General features: G+C 41.9%; 1 protein-coding gene across 1 annotated transcript in view; it reads right to left on the minus strand.

Moving 5' to 3' along the window:
- MOBP (myelin-associated oligodendrocyte basic protein) overlaps positions 1 to 6,784 on the minus strand; it is a 22,316-nt gene extending 15,532 nt beyond the window's left edge. The window contains exon 1 of the mRNA XM_011357406.2: positions 6,700 to 6,784. The gene's annotated coding sequence lies outside the window, so the exon portion shown is untranslated. The remainder of the gene's footprint in view (positions 1 to 6,699) is intronic.
- Positions 6,785 to 7,745: the final 961 nt, after the last annotated feature.

The following is a 7,745-nucleotide window of genomic DNA, read 5'->3' on the forward strand; positions in this document are numbered from 1 at the left end:
AAGAGGGCTCATGATTCTCATAGGTCCCCTCAGACATCTCCAGAAGTAGCACCCTCAGCAGGGATCTGGGACAGGAGCCAGGGTGGCCACAGCAAGAGAGAGCCACACGCTCAGACCCTGCCTTGAGTACATGAGATACTGGTACTCTGGAGACTTGGAGCCATCTTAGGGCTAAATTTCAGTCTGGCGAGGGCCCTAGGAACTGTCGGTGGGAGCTATTGAGACAGTTAGGGACCACAATGGCCCCCACTGACAGAGGAGGCCAGGTAACATCAGGCTACCTGTGTAAAAATTATACACTGGAAAATACTGAAGGTAATTACAGCCAAATACAATAGTAACATTTAGCCATTAATTCAAATGCTTATTGAGTGTGTACTACATGCCAGCAGTGAACAAGACGAAGACGGTGTCTGTACTCACCATGGAGCTTAGGGCACAGTGAAGGGGACTTTAACAGATCACCTCAAGAACAACGTAGACAATGCCTAATTGAAATGTGATTAGGCATCTGGGTGTCAAGAGAGACTATAACAGTGAGATAGACTTAGGTTGAGGGGCTAGAGAAGGATTCCTGAAGAAGAAAATGTTAATTTGAGATCTAAAGGGTATGTGGGAGCCATTCATGTGTAGGGAAGGAGAGAGTCCCAGACAGAAGGCCTTGGGACTTGATGTACTCAAGAAACCAGAGAAGGGGATGTGGTTGGAGCATCATGAGGCTGGAGGGTGAGACGTGGGCAAGATGGTCCTGGGCCTTGAAAGTGAGCGAAAGAATAGGAGTAACAGAAAGGCACTGAAAACTCTTGACTAGAGGAGATGAGTCTTCCTATTGATGTTCCCTGAAGATAATCCAGGCTTCTGGCAATGTAGACTGGAGAGAGGCAAGAGTCGAAGCAAAGAGACCAGTGAGAGAGGACAGGGACTTTACCCTGGGCAGTGGCAGTAGAGGTGGATCTTGGAGGCAAAATTAATAGTGCCTGAGGATCAGTTGGATGTGGGGTTCATTGGAAAGAACAGTGTAAGGATAACTGCCAGGCTTATGGCTTGAGCAAGTGCCTAATGGAGCAGTATACTGAGGTGGGCAGTAAGGGTCCCGTTTTCGACATTTGTTTATTCAACAAATATTAATGGAGCAACCACTTTGTGCCACGCATGTTAAATCTGAGATGCTAATGAGGATCAAGTGTTGATGATGCCACACAGTAGGCTGGTCTGTGCTAGAAGCATTGACATATGCCTCAAAATTGCTAAGGATCAGAGTGCAGAATGAGCAACACAGGAAGCCCAACAATGAACAAGACACGTAGACGGATTAATGGAGGCAGGAAAGAAGGATAAAAGTGATTTCTCCAAAGGAAATTAGGTTAGATGATGAATCATTTTACTAAGATGGGAACAGGTTTAAGGATGGGGAAGGGAAGAGTCGAGAGTTCGGTCTCAGGCATGTTTAGTGTGAGAAACTTATGAGCCTCCAACTTGCTGTGAAAGGAAGTGATTGGCCACATGGATCAGAAAATAGACGTAAAGACAGATATGGAGGTGGGTGAGGGGTGGAGAGAGAGAGAGAGAGAAAGACAGACAGAGAGAGAGAGAGATTTAAGCGTATTTGACATATAGATGAGATTTATAGCCAAAGGAACATAGAATACCCAGGGAGAGAGGGAGTATAGAAAAAATTTATTCTCAATAGCAACAAGAATTCTGAGATACCTAGAAATAAAATAAACATTAGAATATATAAATCCCTATGAAGAAAATTTTCCAAAACTTCAGTGAAAATATGAAAGAACATGTGAATAAATAAAAGGAATTTTTTTTATAGGTGAAAAAGATCTATATCCTAAAGATGCAATATTTGCCAAAATTAATTCATAAATTCTATGTATTTCTTATTCAAATTACTGAAGATCTTTTTTGAAACATGCCGATCTGCTTTGATGAAAGAGCAAAGGACCAGGAATCACCAAGGAAATTCTGAAAAGAGTAACACGACTTTTTACACCAGATATTGAAACATTTTACTAAGAGATAATAATTAAAATAGTTGGCATGGGCTCAAAAATGGACAAATATGATCCGTGGAGAGGAAAACGGAACTCAGAAACAAATCCATTATACGAGAGAACTTGTGTATGATGAGATGTTACTATGAACCGGTGGGAGAGGGTGGATTTGTCAACAAATAATGTTGACGTAATTAACTTTCCAGCTGATGTGTTTGACTACATCAAAATTAAAACTACTGTAAATCAAAAGGACCGTGAGCACGGTCAAAAAATTAGCAACGCTAGGAGAATACAACACATATAACATACAAATGGAGTCAGTGAATCTTTAAAAGCCCGTAATCATAAAAATATGCTCAACTCTGTAAGACTAAGGGAAAGGGAAATGACTACAAGATAATGTCAATTCAAGTCCATTCCGATTGGCCCAAAAAGGGAGGCGGGGCGCGGTAAACTAAGGAGAGGGGAGAAAAACAGCCAATCAGAGTGCAGGAGAGGGCGCAGGGGAAGGGGTAGGAACATTCAGCAAACAGGGACTGGGCTGGAGCTGAGCTCAAGGAACCAGCCCCAGCTGTGAGCCGTAGGCTGTCAGAAGGATGCCCAGTTCTTCCTGCAAGTGAGGAATGCATGCAGATGCTTTGTAGAGGAGCCGTTTCTGGAATAAAAACGGAGGGTTTCAAGGTCCCACTCCGGGCCTGGACTTCTGCCACCTACCACATCCTTCCAAAGGCTGCTCAGCCCCAAGTCCTCCGCCATGAAAAACATTATCGCTGCAGAGTAAATTCATTCCACGTTCACCACCTCCCCTAGAGACCTTGCTAATTCCCTCTCAGGCCAGGAACTAATACTTTCCTCTGAGTGTAGATGTACACAGTAAATGACAATGGCCACCCTCTCGATCAGTCCACAGCAGCAAAAATACAGTAAGAAGTGAACTTCGGTGGTAACTACTACATGCCGTCTCTGAGGATATCTTTATTTGTCCTGGTTTATCCATTTGTGTCCTTGGCAACTAAAATGTTTACAAATTAGTACCAGGAACGCTGAACGATAGATTTCTGTCGGGAAACCAGTTCCAAGTAAGGAAAACGTCATACAGATAGATATAAATTTTGAATCAGAGGACTTTTACCCAGAGAGCAGCATCTTGCCAAAATCTAATACTGATTTGACCCGCGGAGGCTGTGAAAATATAAACAGCATAAACAAACAGGTCCTAATTGTACTGGAGTTGACAACCCACTCAGGAAACAAAGCAAAGCCCTCACTGCTATGTCTTGTTCTGACAACAAGGACAAATTAAAGTGGCCCAAGGACCACACTGCCCACAGACACCTGTCTCACAGACTTGTGCAAAAGTCCTTTTTGATTAAACCGACTACCTGATTCTGGCTATTCTAAGAGAAGGGAACACATGTGACCCAAGGTTGGTGTCTCCAGCACACAGACAATATATTTTGCAAATGTTTTAGGAGTAAAAACCTTGCTTATCATAGTGAAGCCAGATAAACACGTAAGAAGTAATGCAATTTTCTGAACATGATTTTAATAACATGACGTTCTTTATTTGGTTAAGATCTAAAATTATACAATACATTGTTTTAGCTTATGGACATGAATTTACACTAGAATTGTATGCAGATAAATAATTCCATAATTTTCTGCAGACAGGGGGCAAAAGGGCCCAGGAAAAGGAACCAAAGGCATGCGTTTGTCCCCTCGTTAATCCATTCCCCCACTCCAAAACTTCCAAGGCTTTCCCCAGTTACAGAGCAAAGTCCTGCCTCTTGTTAATATGGCACACAAGACTCCTCCAATCTCCCTTTCCCCTTCATCTCCCACCACCACCCTGCGCTGCGATAGGTCGGAAACATCATTCTATGATCAACAGATGCACCTTGACACATGCTGTTCCCTTCTCCTGGAAAGTCTTCTCCTCATCACGTTGGTATGGTGAACTTCTACTCATCCTAATGAACCCAGCTATAAGATCTCATCATGTCAAAGGATTCGCCCCTCCTTTGCGCTATCTCTACGTAATTTCTACATACTTCTATTGGTGGACATGTCATACTATGCTATAACAGTGTGGCTGGATGTCTACGACCCCAGCTTGAACTCCGAGGGAAGGCTTTCTGTCTGAATCCCCAGAGTTCTGCTGTGCTCTCCACTCAGTGAATGAGTGTTAACTGTGATTGAATTGAAGGCATCTAAACCCTCCAGGTGCTTCTCTTCCCTGGGGTGTTATGTCAGACTCAGGCTGCTTTTGTCCAATTCCCAGCAGGGCTATTTTAAGAATTAAGGTTCCAACATAAAGTGGTCTCTCAGTAGAAAATATGTGTTCAAGGTGTGCTTAGTTTTATAATTATTTAAATTTCTTAATCTGTTTGTGATGTAAGAAATGAGAATTGTGTTTCTCCTCTATGAAAATGATGGGATTTTGAATGTACTCATATGTAGGTAAAACTTGTTAATTCTTCCTGGATGAAGGAGAAGGCAACCTATTTTCCAGATCTTCATTTTCTTATAGAGAAACCTAAATGTTCATTTGGCCTGCAGTCATAGCAGGGGGCTAACGGAGAGAACCTAGATTGCTTGATGGGCTGCTTTGTTGCTCCAGAGATAGCTAGTGGAGGGTGAGAGCTGCTATACTGACCTAGATTCTCCCAGGGCATTAGTCTTGGGAAACAAAGAGACCAGGCCAGATACAAACTGAAATAAGCACTGGCTTCTTGACCACCTTTTTCCCTAAATTTTGAGTCCAGGGCCAGCATCTGAGTCACACAATGGCAGTTATACTGGTAGACTGCTTCAGCTGGATGAAAGCCCTCTTACCTTTGTTCCATTTTGTAATTTATCTGCCTCCATCTTTATATTTACCATGTTATATTGAAATGATTCATCTATTCAAAAAAACAAGAGGAGGAGTCAAGGGCGACTCCAAGTTACGTAGTTTGAGCAACTAGGTGGGTGTTGGGAGCATCTACGGGAGCAAAAGGTTTGGAGGGAAAGGCAGAATCATGAGTTGAGTTTTAGATGCATTCAAGTTGTGGTGTCTGAGGGGCCTCTAGACGGAGATGTCAAGCGGAAAGTTCAAAGGAGAAGTCTGGGCGAGCGATAGCATTTGAAAGTTGTTGGAGTGTAGGCAGCATTTGAAGCCATGAGGATGGATGTGATTCCCTTGGTGGCAGAACAGAGAATGAGAAGAGAGTCCGACTGTCCTTAGGGGCACGCCCACATTTACAGGTTAAACGGAAGAGGGATGATCGGCAAAGAATAAAGGCAAGAGGCAGAGAGGAAAGAGGAAAACTAGAACGTGTGGTACCGTGGAAGCCAAAGGGAAGGAGTGTTTCGATGGAGGGAGTGGTCAGCTTTGCGGAATGACTCTGAGAGGTGGCGTGCTGCAAGCATGTGAAGAGTACATTAGTTTAAGTGGTGTGGAAATAATTTCTGACTTTAACAAGAGTCGTCTCCATGGAATGGCTGAAACGGAAATTAGAGTAGAGGGTTTGTGGTGGGACTAGGGGGCTGAGGATTTGGAGAGAGAACGTGTGATCAACTCAGGCCAGAAGTTTGAGAAGGAAGGGAGGAGAGCCACGGTAGCTAGAGACGCATGTGGTTTCCACTGTTGTTGTTGTTGTTGTTGTTGTTGTTGTTGTTGTTGTTTGGGGGGATGGCGTTAGATTTGAGAGTGGTAGAGGGGCGACTGGTTGGTTCGTTGCTTCATTTTTTTTTTGTTATGACGAGAGCATGCATAAGTGCTGATGGGAAAGGTCTATAGACAGAAAGAGATTAAAATAAAGTCAGAAAGAGGAAATAATTCATAGTCTTGAGGAAAGCCTGAGGAGAGGGAAGGCAGAGCACCTGTAGAAGGGTTGGCCTTTGCTGGAAGGGGGAAAGTAGTTGGGTGTATGACATTCCCATCTGATAGCTTTTATTTTGCCACTCATGTGGGAGACATGGTTATCAGCTGAGAATGAGAGAGTTGGATATTTGAAAACAGAATGAGTTTAAAGGAGATTTTGCAGCAATGTGGAGACTAAGCTTCCAGGTAGTTTTGGCAGCCTCGTTGAGGTCACCGACCACAAATATGTAGTGGCATCAATCCCTCCCCTTGTGTTTTTCTCCACTTGTCCTCGGCAGCCTGGGTGTAGACGTGAAGAAGACAAATTAGGTACATCCAGGCTTGGGATTTGCCAGAGAATTTGCATGAGAGAAGTTGAAATGATGGATCCTACAACTGTAATAGGAACAAAACAGAAGGTAGAAAAAGGTGAGGATAAATGGGTAAGTGAATGGATTAATGAATAGATGGGGAGATGGACATGCAAGTCAACTCAAAGAACCTAGTGGACCAACAATTTTAGCGGAGCACTTAACAAAGCAAGTTGAAAGAAAAGAAGCCGTGAATGAGATCTAGATGTTTGCACTATTGGATTCAGAAATGGGGTAGTTTCAAGACGTCATGGTTCCTCTAATCCATAGAAATGTGTTTTTTTCCAAATTTCTACTCTCAAAACCTAGAATACTGTGTAACATCTGGAATAGTTTTTAAAAGTGTTTAATTCTTAGTGAAAGTTTGATTGTTAGCCTTTTGCTGATTCTGCTTTCTACGTTGATATTCTGAATACTAGCAATCATTATACAATAATTTAGATGCAAATCCAAAAGAGTATAAGAGAATCATTTATACCTGTATTTTCATCTGTACACATCTGGTGATTAGATCTCTCTTATGAGCTTGTCTTGGTATCATTTGCTGCTTTTTTTCCTAAAAGCGAAGCAGGAAAAGGTATTCTGGTTAATTTATGTTTTGGTTACTTAGGTTGTAGTTAATTCAAGTGCATTATACACAGAGCTTCATTCTCATAGTCCTAGGAAGGGTAATGATGATTGATCTACATACTGTCAGTCAATTAGGGGATAAGGGTAAGATTCAGAGTGATGACAAGATCACACGCAAACTTTTAAAGCCCATCTTATCATTATAAAAGAAAAATGCGATATGTCCAGTTAATTTACTGTCATTAAGTAAAAATATTTAGTCATTTCTCCCAGTAAATCTGAGCTCTACAAACCTGATTTTTGCTTGTAACACTAATAAATAAACTTTCTGAAATTAATGAAATTTCAGAGTCTGGTTCTAAAAATATAAGTCTTCACGATTAAGTAAAGCATGTAAAGAAAGGAGTCAGAAGATTGTCTTCTCCCCTACACTTCTGGAAGAGAGAGATGTTTTTTGCATTATAAACTCAATGAAGGAATCCACCTTGATAAAGCATTAAATTGAGAACTTCTTCAGAATATCAGTCTTGCTTTCCCATGCAACATGGAGATTTACGTGACTATGCATAACCGTTTGTCCCATTCTTTATATATATCAGATCTTTGAAATGACACGAAATAACCTCCAGAAGAAACCTGTTATTCTGATTAGTTGTCTTAGTTGACAACTGCTGTACAGGCAAGAAGAGTTTAAGCAGAAAGAGGAGGAAGCAGAGATAAGAATTAGGGGTTACTATGACTTCAGGGACCTGGAAGGGGTGGGGAAGAGTAACATATAGTCGGGAACAACTAAGAAGATACATACAATTTTTCTGATTGGCCAGTTCCAAAGTTGTGCTATTTCAGAATGAAACCATGGGAAGCTCAAGGAAAAAGTGTTGCTAAGAGGCTGATAACTGACCAGAAATATCAGAGCTCAGACATTACTAGGAATGTGAGACCTTGGTGGAGGTG

The sequence above is a fragment of the Pteropus vampyrus genome, unplaced genomic scaffold, assembly GCF_000151845.1.
Source record: "Pteropus vampyrus isolate Shadow unplaced genomic scaffold, Pvam_2.0 Scaffold35, whole genome shotgun sequence".
In the NCBI taxonomy this organism is placed as follows: domain Eukaryota; kingdom Metazoa; phylum Chordata; class Mammalia; order Chiroptera; family Pteropodidae; genus Pteropus; species Pteropus vampyrus.